Raw genomic sequence first — 11,109 nt, forward strand, 5'->3', positions numbered from 1 at the left:
AAATCAGGCATTTATGAGTCCTTCTCATGTGTTCAATATTGTTCAAAGTACTTGGGACATATCAGAAAATAAAGGGGCCTACCCTTGTGGAGCATACTGACTATCGTTTATTACTTCACCTATGCACTGCTTGTGACCTTGGGAAAGTCACTACATATCTCTACCCTGGCATCAGCTGCCCAATGGAATAGCAAGCAGGGTGGGTTCAGCGTGGACACTGAGCCTGGTGAACTGTAGATGCTGACCTACCACCCAGACAGCATAGAGGGCTGGAGGTTGATGTTTAAGGATCAAGTACAGTGGGGAGAAGGGGGAGAATATAAGTAGAGTAGCACTGGTTAGCTGGCTACACAAGCTCCTCCTCCTCCTTCTCCTCCTCCTCCTCCTCCTTCCCCCTCTCCTCCCTGGTGGCCGCCTTGTTAGCTAGGCCCTTGGCCTTCTATGAAGCTGCCCTGCTGTCTCCTTTGTTTTCTCTTTGGCCTCTTCAGCTGTCTCAACAAGTGTTTTGGAATGGTTGCCACCTTGTAGCTCAGCCAAGAAGTACTCAAAGCCCTTCTTTGTCTTGGTCTCATTCCTTTTGAATAGAGCACCAAATTCCTAGACAGCTATGGAGACGCCAAATGAGCTGGAGACCCAAGCTTCCTGATGGATTTCATCTTTCCTCTGTTATGAGAGTTCACACAGTAGACATACCGGTTCCTCCACTGCCATCAGTTGGGCATGGTGGCTCTTCCATGTGAAGGTGGTGATGGTCTGATCTTACTGGTCCACAACAGATTCCTCCAGAATGCACACCAAGTAAGCAATGTTGGCAGGACTCTGCCCAAAAGTCATCCTGTTGGTTTTGGTCAGGAGTCTCGGGACCGAAGCTTCTGGGCAGGTCTGGGTCATCATCTCTAGGTGGCATATTTCTTGAGTTAAGATGTGTTTGCTATAGGTATTCTGGTACTATTGCCAGAAAACAATGAACTTTTGGTCCCAGGAGCATTTTCTAATTCAAGAAATACTCCACCATACTGAAGAAAAGGTCATCCTGAGACTGCCCCACCTGGAGATCCATTCCATATGCAGCCACCAAACCCAGTCACTATTGCTGATGCCAAGAAGTACTTACTGACAGGAGCCAGATACAGGTGTCTCCTGAGAGACTCTGCCAGAGCCTACGGATGAGGAAGGTTACAGCTCACCATTGGACTAAACAAGGGGATCCCATTGGAGGAGTTAGAGAAAAGACTGAAGGAACTAAAAAGGTTTGCAACCCCATAGGAAGAAGAACAATATCAACCAACCAGACCCCACCAGAGCTCCCAGGGACTAAACCACTAACCAATGAGTGCACATGGAAAGACCCATGACTCCAGCCACATATGTAGCAGAGGATGGCACTATCTAGCATCAATATGGAGAAAAACCCTTGGTCCTGAGAAGACTCGTTTCCCCAATGTAGAGAAATGCCAGGGCGTTGAGGGTAGGTGGGAGTGGGAGCATCCTCATAGAAGGAGGGGGTATGGGAGAGGGGGAAAGGGGATAACATTTGAAATGTAAATTCATAAAATATCCAAGAAAAATAAAATGAAAAAAAAAAGACTCCATCATGATCCAGGCACAGGACCGACTGAGCACTCATACAGTATCAGGAAGCCAGGGACCATGTGACTCGGTGCATACATCTCTGGCTTGCAGCTCAGTCACTGGTGAGCCAAGCCCAAGTCCCTGCCACTGACATGAGGGGTTATAAGACTGTTCATTGTTTTCATATTTTAATGAATGTGTCAAGGAAATGTCAGCATTTAACTGTATTTTGAAAATTACTCTGAACACTAATTACCACATGAACTTCTACTCTAGAAGGGAAACCTGTTAACAGTTGGGAATGTAAACAACAACATACTTTCTGTTGAGAGCACTATTTTACCTAAGAAATAATGTTATACAATCACCTTATTTTTTTTCTTTTAGTGGGTAGTGAAGTACAAAGCAAATCCTGCTATGTTGGAGAGCAAACAGGACCTCCTTAGGAAAGAATGCTCAAAATGCTTGCTTAGAATAGCCAACATTGAAGGAGACAGAGTTGCAAATCATAATGGACTCATGGTGACCTCAGACTCACAGAAAGTAAAGGTCTATGAAAGAAAATCCCCAAGACTTCTTTGCCTCAAAATCAACAGCATGTCTAATCATTGGGCTACCTTTTCTCAGTCTATGACTAGAGCTAATATGGTATGAGGGTCCCAGACCACTGGGCTCCTAGGTATATTAAACTTCCTGTTTGTTTCAAGGTATCTTAATTAAAACAAGATTTCACTAGTGTGGTGTCCCATGCCTTCTATTCCTTCACTCAGGAGGCAGAGATAGGCAGATCTCTATGAGTTTGAAGCTACAGAGTGAGTTTTGGGCCAGCCAGGACTACATAGTAAGTCTTTTGTCTGGAAAAAAGAGGAGGAGGAAAGTGGGGAAGAGAAGGAAAAGTGGTAGAGGTTGAGTTCTATGCCCTTTTGTGTTCTTTTTTTTTTTTTTTTTTTTTTTTTTTTGGAGCTGGGGAACAAACCCAGGGCCTTGTGCTTGCTAGGCAAGCGCTCTACCACTGAGCTAAATCCCCAACCCGTGCTCAATGCCCTTTCACAGTACATACTATACCTTGTCTTTAAAATAAGCAAGCAGAGTAAATGCTTAACTAGACAATCACTGTAGGTTCTAGAGCAATTTCCTCTTGTGGAACAAAAGTATGTGACAGTCCTACCATTGAATAGAAAACAAAACAGCTATCGAAGCACACCTCTAGTCCCAGCACTCAGGAGGCTGAGTAGGAATGGTAAACTCAAGACTACCCTGGGTTGCATAGCAAGACTTTGCCTCAAAACAAGAAAAGAACAACATGGAGAAATGTTAGTATTTGGACTTTCAGAAGATTCTTCAGGAACTAATAAAAAAGGGGGGGAGTCACATTCACTTTATCATGTTCATCGCATGATGAGTCCTGTGCAAAAATATAATTCTTGGTTTTGAAATGAAGTGGAATAATTTCAATAATATCAATGAAATGACTGACTGCAGAGATGATGAACAGAATTCCACCTCTGCACTAAATTAGGACAGTTAGCGTAGTAAGACTGAGTTATAGAGAAGAGCAACTGAAATCAGAAACTGAAAGAATAAAGGAATGAACAAATAAATATAAATAAATAAATGAGTGGGCTGTTTCCTCCTATTATCATGCCTTCTCACTTCACTACTAAAACTTGCATCTCAGCTGTCTAGCGAGACCTGATTGGTGGCTAGGAATATGAACTGTATATATAACCTGCCTGGGTTTAAGCCCTAACCTTATCTTTACTTTCATGACCTTGAGCAAGTTATACATGTTCCGTGTGACTTGCTTCTTCATTTTAATTACTGTTCTCACTTAGTACTTGCTGTAAACCACATAGACCAGTTCATGAACATTAAATACCCCATTTTTAAATGATGCAACCATCCCCATGTAGTGATGGGAATTGAAACCACTAAGTTCAATAACTGTTCCAAGTCACATTACTAGTATGTACAGTAGATTTGAACCTGGATGTCTTGGTGCCACCTAGCAATACTGTTCAAAACACAGGCTGATAAGTGGTAGTGCCAGACAATTAGCATAATGCTATTTAATGATGCTAATGATAATGTTTCAATAATAATGTTGGTGATGTTTGATGGTGATGGTGGTGGTTGGTGGTGGTGGTGATGGTGATGGTGATCGTGGTGGTGGTAGTTGTGGTAGTGGTGGTGGAAGTGGTGATGATGGTGATGATGATGGTGATGGTGATGATGGTGATAATGGTGGTGGTGGTGGTGGTGGTGGTAGTGATTATGATGATGGTGGTTTTACTGGTGGTGGTAGAAGTGGTAGTGATGGTGGTTGGTGGTGCTAGTGGTGATGGTGGGGATGGTGATGGTGATCATGGTGGTGATGATGGTGGTGGTGGTGGTGGTGGAAGTGGTGATGATGATGGTGGTGGTGGTGGTGGTGATGATGGTGGTGGTGGTGGTGCTAGTGGTGGTGGTGCTAGTGGTGGTGGTGGTAGTGGTGGTGGTGGTAGTGGTGTTCTTGGTGGTGGCAGTGATGGTGATGGTAGTGATGGTGGTGATGGTGGTGGTGGTAGTGATGGTGGTGATGGTGATGATGGTTGTGGCAGTGATGGTGATGGTAGTGATGATGGTGATGGTGGTGGTGGTGGTGGTGGTGGAAGTGGTGATGATGATGGTGGTGGTGGTGGTGATGATGGTGGTGGTGGTGGTGCTAGTGGTGGTGGTGCTAGTGGTGGTGGTGGTAGTGGTGGTGGTGGTAGTGGTGTTCTTGGTGGTGGTAGTGGTAGTGATGGTGGTGATGGTGGTGATGGTGGTGGTGGTAGTGATGGTGGTGATGGTGATGATGGTTGTGGCAGTGATGGTGATGGTAGTGATGATGGTGATGGTGGTGGTGGTGGTGGTGGTAGTGGTGGTGCCATTGATGACAGTGGTGGTGGTTGTTGTTGTTGTTGGTGATGGTGGTGGTGGTGGTGGTGGTGGTGGTGGTGGTTGGTCATGGTGGTAGTGCTGATGCTGCTGCTGTCATGAGAACATAACTAAGCAATCAGGAGAGAATTTCCAAGCACAGATGGTCTCTTTTCATCATCTGCATCATTCCCCTCCTGTCCTAAATGCTAGACAATCAATCTGCTCTATCTCTTCTTGTGATAAGGTACCATCTACCGCTTGACCACTGGCTTGGGGTCTAAGAGTTACACAACTGAAGTCTGTAGTTATATGGCAGTCCTTCTGCTGGGGTCAAGCAAATGAGATTTATCCATGGCATTGCCAATTTTTTTTCAGACTCCACTCTGATCATAAGATGAAAGTAAGTTCAAGTTCCCAGATTCTGAGGGAGCTGGGGACTCTTCTCTCATTCCTTTTTTTTTTTTTTTTTTTTTTTTTTTTTTTTTTTTTTTTTGTCCCTCAAATACAATGATTGTTCTTAACCAGGACAAGAATGGATGATTCTGATTGATGAAATTGTAGCCGTACCTTTGCATCGATGCTTATGGGCCTTAGGATTTTCCTGCTTAAACAGTTACTAGGATAAAAGCTTCGGGACTCAGTCAGCTTCTGAGGAGTGCTGCGGTCCCTGACTGATCAGCTTTTGCTGCTTAATTCAAATAAGGATCCTGCTTTGCTGGACTCTCACAACTGCTTCAGTTGTTTCGGGTTTTCAGTCCCAACACTTTTTTTTTAATTGGATATTTATGTATTTACATTTCAAATGTTATCCCCTTTCCTGGTTATCCCTTCTCCCTTTTCTGCTCTCCCCTCTCCCCTCCCCCTAGCAACAACACTTGTAACACTTAAGTGCACTACCACATCTCTCTTGATAGGGTGAAGGAGTGACATCTGCTTACATCCCTTCATTCTCTCTTTTTAGAAAAATTAGTGCTCATTTGGGCAATTTTCTGAATCATGTGCTTGAGAAACCTCTACTTAGTTTGAATTTGAGTTCCTCCATAAACACCTTCAGTCTGGACACGTTGTCTGAAAATGAAGGATAATAACTCCACATTATTAGCATCTGCCCGGTAAACACCATATAGTTGCTTCCTTGTCTCCACGGAACTCCTCCCGGTGCCTTTGGTTCAGTACTGCAGATTCTCCCCACTCCAGTGCAGACCAACATGTACAGAATGACCTAAAAAGTAGAAATTTCTGCAAGATCATAGAAAGAAGGCTAGTTGCTTCATGGGGTAGATCTGGGTGGGTTCCAGGAGACATTTCCCTTATTATTCCTTAGTACAACTGTGGGTTTAATAGCAACAGAGTGTTACTGCCACCTACTGTAGCTCTTGTGAATGACCGGTCCACAAGGTCCCTAAAAACTTGAAATAAGCCCCGTCAAACATTTTCTATAAAGAGCACTGAAGGTGCTGAGATTCTCTGGACTCACACACTCTCCTTCCGTCTAGACAATGACCACAGAGGCAATAAACAAAGCACACCCGGTGCTGACAACCTTGGGATGCAAGGATGCTATTCAGAGGTGAGAAAGCAGAATAAGCTTTCAACACAGATGCTCAACTAAGACTCACCAGGCAGTGCTGGGTCTTCGCAAACTTCAATTTGGAGTCCAGTCCCAAACAGCTCAGTGCCTAGAAACACAGGCAAGAACCCATGCTACCTGAGTGCCTGAAAATGCCTGTTTTCTCCTTCCAAACTTACCCATCTGATGTGGTAGTTCACTCACTCCAGCCCACAATTATAGGGGATGAATATTCATCCCCAGGAAGGGAATGTCATGGGGGAAGAATGACAGATCCTTCTAGTGGGATTTTTTTTTGTTTTTTAATCCAGTTATGTTATGTGAATACGCTTTTGTTTTTATCCCAGGTGTGGGTGTGGGGCTGCTTCAGATTATCCGCAGCAGCTGACTATAATTTGTCTCGTGCTCTGGTAGGGGCATGATACTGCCAGCTAAAGATAGTTTACGTTTGAAATTCTGAGAACTCTTGAGAAGGTATAAAAAGGTCAGAGCCCTGCAGTATGAACTTTTCAATGAGCAAAGCAAACCATGATTTGTCTGTACTCTGCCCAAATATCCAACTCTTAGACTGGCCATGGCTACTAACAAGATAGGAGATGTAACTCCTACCTTGAAAGTCAATTTCCCTACTGCACCTGCTGATGGGGAAATGGTACTGACTGCTGAGGGACTGTCCTGTGTCCTGCTGTTCCTGGACAGACCAGCTTTTCTGCACCATTAGGCATGGCCACAGAGTCCTATCTCTTCTTTACAGCCTCACAGCAAGATTCCAAGATGGATCTGTGCAGTTCTTCACTGGGCATTGTTTGGATGATCAGGTCATTCTTCAATCTGGCACAGAAAACAGTAGGGCAGAGTCTTGGGGGGCATGAATAGAGACACCTGGGCACTGACGCCTGGAACACTGAGACCCAAGAGTTGGCAGAAAATGAGAAAAACCTCAGAGAAGCACCTCCAGATGGCCATGCCCTGGGGGAGCACAAAAGTTGTAAGTGTGGGCAGAGCAATGAGGGTTTCCCTGGAAGGGTGGGGTAGAGATCAGACTCTTCTCCATGTTCTCAACCTGGGGAGATGAGAAAGGGAGTCTGCAGAACTCAGCCAAAAGTGAACTGTCACTCAGCAGGCATGGAGGCGCAGAGAGGAGCCAAGAGGGGTCAGCTCTGGGATGAAGCTTCTCAAGGAAAGGCTGGGGGAAAGAGACGCAAAGGGTCAGAGCAATCACTACTGAGTGGGAGCCCCATTCTGTACAGAGGATTTGAGGCTCTAAGACTCAAGAGGAAAACTAAAGAAGGGGCTTCTGAGATTTCCAGTGCGCTGAAAAGTTTGCCCTCTCCTCTCTCCATCTTTCTGATGTCTATCCAAACCAAATCCAACAGAGGACTAATAACCAACATATACAAAAAACTCAAAAGTTAGACCCCAAAGAACCAAATAGCCCTATTTAAAAGATGGGATACAGGGCTAAACAAAGAATTCTCAGCTGAGGGGCTGGAGAGATGGCTCAGTGCTTAAGAGAACTGACTGCTCTTCCAGAGGTCCTGAGTTCAATTCCCAGCAACTGCATGGTGGCTCACAACCATCTGTAATGGGATCCAATGCCCTCTTCTGGTGTGTCTGAAGAAAGTGACAGTGCACTCATAGAAATAAATAAATCGTTTTTTTAAAAAAAGGAATTCTCAGCTGAGGAATATCAAATGGCTGAGAAGTACCTAAAGAAATGTTCAACATCCTTAGTCATCAGGGAAATGCAAATCAAAACAACCCTGAGATTCCACCTCACACCAGTGAGAATGGCTAAGATCAAAAACTCAGATGACAGCAGATGCTGGCGAGGATGTGGTGGAAGAGGAACACTCCTCCATTGTTGGTGGGATTGCAGACTGGTACAACCATTCTGAAAATCAGTCTGGAGGTTCCTCAGAAAATTGGACATTGCACTACCTGAGGACCCAGCTATACCTCTCTTGGGCATATACCCAAAAGATGCCCCAACATATAACAAGGACACGTGCTCCACTATGTTCATAGAAGCCTTATAATAGCCAGAAGCTGGAAAGAACCCAGATGCCCTTCAACAGAGGAATGGATACAGAAAATGTGGTACATCTACGCAATGGAATATTACTCAGCTATCAAAAACAATGACTTTATGAAATTCATAGGCAAATGGATGGAACTGGAAAATGTCATCCTGAGGGAGGTAACCTAATCACAGAAAAACACACATGGTATGCACTCATTGATAAGTGGATATTAGCCCTAAAGCTCAAATTATCCAAGATGCAATCCACAGACCACATTAAGCTCAAGAAGGAGGACGACCAAAGTGCAGATGCTTCAGTCCTTCTTAAGAGGAGGAACAAAAGTAATTATAGGAGGGGATATGGAGACAAAGTTTGGAGCAGAAACTGAAGGAATAGCCATTCGGAACCTGCCCCACCTGGGGATACAGCCCATATATATACAGCCACCAAAACTAGGCAATATTAATAAAGCCAAGAAGTACATGCTGACAGGAGCCTGATATAGCTGACTTCTGAGAGGCTCAGCCAGAGTGTGACAAATACAGATGCTAGCAGCAAACCATTGAACTGAGAATGGGGTACCCATTGGAGGAGTTAGTGAAAGGATTGAAGGAGCAGAAGGGGCTTGCAACCCCATAAGAACAACAATACCAACCAACCAGAGCTCCCAGGGACTAAACCACTACCCAAAGAGTACACATGGACAGACCTATGGCTCCAGCTGCATATGTAGCAGAGGATGGCTTTGTTGGGCACCAATGGGAGGAAAAGCCCTTGCTCCTGCCAAGGCTGGACAACCCTAGTGTAGGGGAATGTCAGGGCATGGAGGCGGGAAGAGGGAGTATTTGGGGAGGGGGAACACCCTTACAGAAGCAGGAGGAGGGGGATGGGATAGGGGACTTATGGACAGGAAACTGGGAAAGGGAACAACATTTGAAATGTAATTAAAAAATTATCCAAGGGGTTGGGGATTTAGCTCAGTGGTAGAGTGCTTGCCTAGCAAGCTCAAGGCCCTGGGTTCAGTCCCCAGCTCCGAAAAAAAGAAAATAAAAAAAATTATCCAACAAAAAAATAATATTGAAAATTGAAAAAAAAAAAGCTTGTGGCCTTAGTTACACAGTTAGTTTGAAAACAGACTAAACTGAGACCCTATCTCAAAAACAAACAACTCAGAACAACAACAACAACAAAACAAACAAACAAACAAAAACCTCCAACAACAAAAACCAAAACTCACGATTGAAAAATGTTAATAAAGAGGAAAAATATGAAAATTATATGAATGGATGATGTACCTACTTCTCCACCAAAAAAACCAGCAAGTTAGGAAACAGAATGCCTTGGATTTCTTATCTTCATAATTCCAGGAAGCTGAACTGACCCTATTAGCTGCAGGAAAAGAACTTGAAATCTTGTCCAGGCTTTGTCACTGAAGCCCCAACATCTGATGCTATCAGTTATCTTGATGAGACCCAGATCATCCTGAGCGATAGCACCTTCTGTGTGTAAGGATGAGTAATCAGAAAGGACAGAGATCTGGGGATGAGAGGGTTTCAGAAAAGACAGAGAGATATAAAGAGGAAGAGCCTCAGAAAGTGTGGGGATGGTCTCTGCAGCCACCACCAACAGAGCGTCATGCAAGTGAGGGAAGAAAGAAGTCTGGTTCAACATGACTCAGTAGCCAGTGTTGGTTCAACACCAAGAGTTTGATGCTGGGAAGTTTATTTTAAGATATTTAAGTACAGCACAATTATGGGGGAGGGGAGTCTGATGATAATTAACTCAATCCAAGGTGCACAGTTTGACTACATCAAAAAGTCTTTGTAAAGTACATGTGACATCTTCCATAAAGATAGGTTCTATAGATTGATAACATGCGACTTCTTAAGGGTCTTGAGGAGGATCTGGTGTGGTTTCAGTCATACAGAGAGTGCAAAGGTCACCAGGCTAGTAACCGGCTCCATTCCCAGCCTTCTAGGCATAAAACAGGTTCTACAACTCTCCCTTTGAAGAAACAGCCCTGTGTGTTTAACACTCCTGTTTTCCCAAGCGCTTATCTATGAGCACAAGGGTGTCCATATCTCCTACACGAAAGGACAAGCGCTGGGGATGAGAGAGTTTCTCCCTTTCCCTGTCCTTCTCCTTCTGGCACCAGAAGACATTGACGAAACAGTTATATCCAGAATACTACACACTTAGAGCCACAGAGATGGGATTCCCTTCCCTCTCCAGCTCTCATATGTTCATACATACAGGTAGGTCATCATACTTTGCTGGAGGGAGGAAAATGAAGAGGATGCTAATTAGAGCTAAGCATGAGAAGTGAACTGTGATCTCAGTCGATTTCACTATTCAAAAGGAAGAAATTGGGTGAAAATTTTTAAAAACCAATGAAAGGTATCACTATCACTAGCCACTAGAGACATGAAAATAAGATCACAAAGCAATAACAACGACAACGACAACAACAACAGCCTGTTACAGCAGTTATCATATGAACGGCTGGGACATGGCTCTGTGAGTAAAATGTCTGCTTCACAAGCATAAGGAAGCTCAGTTCAGATCCCCATCAGTCACATAAAACCATGGTTGGTGGCCCACGTCTTTAACCGCAGGTACAGGCAGAGCCGCAGAGTTCACTGACAAGCAAGCCTAGGTAACAAATGGTGTGATGCAGGTACCGTAAACAGACCCTTTCTCAAAAGCTGAGATGGATGTAGACATCTCGAGGTCCACCTCTGATCTCCACATGCACAGATGCACATGCCCATACACATAAATTAATTAATTGATTGATTCATCAACAATACAGAAATCCTTACCAAATGCTGCCAAAGAGAGGGAACAACTGGATAGTTGCAGGTGGTAACATACAAGATTGACCACAGTGGGACAGTTTCTTATAAAACTAAACATACCAATCCCAATTACTTGGGAGACTGAGACAGGAGGGTCATAAGTTCAGGGCCAGCCTGATCTGATAGGAAATTTGAATTTGATCTGTATTACACATACAGGGCCTGTCTCAAAGTAACAGAAAAA

The 11,109-nt window shown here is 44.2% G+C and overlaps 1 pseudogene; it reads right to left on the minus strand.

Moving 5' to 3' along the window:
- Positions 1-346: 346 nt before the first annotated feature.
- Prelid1-ps1 (PRELI domain containing 1, pseudogene 1) lies at positions 347-3,361 on the minus strand (annotated as a pseudogene).
- Positions 3,362-11,109: the final 7,748 nt, after the last annotated feature.

This window comes from Rattus norvegicus, chromosome 3, assembly GCF_021556685.1.
Source record: "Rattus norvegicus strain SHRSP/BbbUtx chromosome 3, alternate assembly SHRSP_T2T, whole genome shotgun sequence".
Classification (NCBI taxonomy): domain Eukaryota; kingdom Metazoa; phylum Chordata; class Mammalia; order Rodentia; family Muridae; genus Rattus; species Rattus norvegicus.